A 3,015-nucleotide genomic window follows, 5' to 3' on the forward strand; every position below is an offset into this window, starting at 1 on the left:
ATGAAGGGTGGGATGTTGACGAGTGCTGTCTCAGCCTCGTCTCTTCGCCCGTACTTGGATTAACCAGGAGTTTAGGCAGTCAGGTGGTGCCATGATGGCGTCGGCTGGAGCCTGTCCTCCATCATCATGGACAGAGACAGGACACCTGCAGCTTCAGGATGGGACACAGACGGGACTCAGATGATGTCATACATGCAGACTTCCTGTCCCAGTGAACCAGCAGCACCCTGGACCAGGTGTGTCATTTTTGGAGTAGAACCACCTCAAGAATCACCTCAAAGCTGCACAGACCAGAGTCCATGTCTAAAATCAGGACGAGAACGTGTTCCTGCAGCAGCTCACTGAGCCGAGGACAGCAGCTGTCTCACAGCGTGTGATTGACAGTTATCAGTGTCCATGACAACCCTGCCCGGCCCTCCATCCTCCCAGACCAGCTGAAGCAGTGACGGGTCAGCAGGACAAATCCGTGCCCTGAAACCTGCACCTGTGCAGCTCGTCACAACTGATACAGCCTGTAACCTGAGAGGGGAGCTGCTCCCAGGACTTCAAGAATCCTGAGACCCTACTGTAACCCCCCCCACACACACACACACCCACACACACTCAGGCATCCCAGGACTGGCAGGCATCCTGGGCCTGCTCCCCTCCCGGCTCTGTGTGTGTGGTATTCCAGGACTGTGCGACCTCCCGTCGCTCCGGAATGGGCTGTGAGGACTGTTCACTCCTCCAGAAACTCCCGACCGGAGGAACCCTGACCCGGCTCCACAGCTGTCGGAGGGACTGACACACATCACTGAGCTCTTCTCACCTCACAGGCAGCTTTCAGGTAGCATGCTCTGAACGTCCCACTGCTCCTGAACGCATCGTCTGACCACATCTAAATCTTGAAGAGTTCACTCCAACCAGACTAAAAACATAAAGTCCCGCACTCCTCAGCACCCAGCAGGACGCCATGATGGACTGAGCAGCAGTCACATGACCCACACTCAGAGTGTGTCTGTCGGTGTGTAGATGCTGTGCCGTTAGTGTCCTGGTGGGTGTTGTGTGGAGTTTTGTGTTGTGTCTCTGTCAGTGACCTCTGTGATGTGCAGCTAACTGGCTGGAAGTAGCATGAAGGAGTCTGACAGCAGCGCCACCTGATGGTGAGCTGCAGTGATGAAGTGACCTTGAATATAAGGAGAGAGAGAGAGAGAGAGACTGATGCAACCTCAGGCAACACTGCGGCTGAATCAGCTGATCGGTTACTTCTGTCTGCTCTTTAATTCTGAGGATCCTCTTCTTCCTCTTTGTCCTCCTCTTCCTCCTCTTCCTCCTCTTCTTCTTCTTCTTTGCCCTCTTTTGTCTGACGCCTTCTTCTTCTGCTCCACTTCTCAGAAATAGCTCTGCACTCGTTAGGACAGTGATTTACTGTGTGTGGAGCAGCTCCTCTGGGGGAATGTGACCGGTTTAAATTCCACTCTTGGATTTCAGGTCACCCACTGTCAGCGCAACACGCCACGCTGACCCATCACCCTGAGCAGCGGCGACTCTGCCGCGCGGTGGTGAGGGTCGACGGCTCGCAAAGTTCAGCAGCCATGTTTGAAATTAAGGTTACGTCTCCTCTCTGGGGACTCCACAGGACACACACACACACCGTGGCTCACACACACACACACACACACACACACACACACTAATTTAATCTTTTGTAGTGAATAGAAATGTTGCGGATGTTTAGGGACTGAACTCATTTCCTGCGCGCTGACCCAGGACTTCCTGTGCCGGTCTGAGCCTCAGGCTGGTCTGCAGCTCAGACAGAGACACTGCTCTGTCACACTGAAGTGGGTCACACACACACACACACACACACACACACACTGGCCCAGCGTGAGAAGCCCACAGTCGGGTCAGTCGATGAGATTGATCAGGAACTGATCGACCCTGCAGGAACAGAAGCAGGACGGAGGTTCACAAACATGAACCTGTTGGAGGCGGCGGGGCGAGCCGTCATCCTGGTGGCTGATGGGAAATCTGACAGCTCCTCCCTCAGAGGAGGAGGTGACACCTCGTCTGGAAGTGAGAGGAAACGAAGGACATCGGCAGCTCCTGTAGGGGGCGCTCTGACTGAGCAGCAGTGATCAGTGATGTCATCAGAGGTCAGTCGGGTCCAGTATTGATCCTGTATCAGAGCTGAATGTAGACAGACTGATGTCCTCTGGTCTGTCTGCGAACCTTTGGCTCCTTTGGTCGTGTAGTGTCTGCAGAGCGCCCCCTAGGGGACAGCAGGGTGTGCATGTTTTCCTGAGTTTGGGCTCTGTGGGAGCTCAGACCAGCTCAGAGAGGCTGCTCTTTTAGAAAAACTCCAGTTATTCTGAAGGAGGCAGAAAAGCTGAGAGGGAGGAAGAGGAGTCAGTGCTGCAATGCAGTGTTCACCACCCCACCCTGACCCACACACACACACACACACACACACCCCTGCTCTGTGCGGGCCTCGGCTGATGGACTGCCCTCCCTGTCCACAGTGGGGACACACTGATCAATACCAAAGGAAGCAGGGTTCAGGTTAAGGTCTGGGTCCTCACACACGGAGCGGCAGCATGTTTGCACGTGTTGGAGGAGTTTGTGGATCTCCAGGCTGAGATCTGCTGAACCTTTCCCCAGGAGGGAGAGCTCTGTCTGAGGGAGACGTGAGGACGACCATCTGGCTCCTGTGGAAGCCTGTGGAGCTTCTGCTGCTCTGATGATCGCTCTGCAGTAAGAGTGTGTGTGTGTGTGCAGAATCACTCAGGTCAGCAGAGACTCTCTGATTGTTGGGTCATGTGACTCCATCATGGCGTCCTGCTGGGTGGAGACAGGTCTTCCAGTTTTACTGAGTGTTGTTGGAGCGCCCTCTTCGTGTTTGGAGGATTTGTGACACGTGTGTAATCATTAGTGTAGGTTTGTGTAACCGTACGTCACGCGGTGCATTGAAGGCCCGTCGGGACAGGTGCAGGTCTGTCTCGGTGTGTGCTGAGAGTCCACTGACAGACTGTGTCC

Source organism: Parambassis ranga, chromosome 2, assembly GCF_900634625.1.
Source record: "Parambassis ranga chromosome 2, fParRan2.1, whole genome shotgun sequence".
NCBI lineage: Eukaryota > Metazoa > Chordata > Actinopteri > Ambassidae > Parambassis > Parambassis ranga.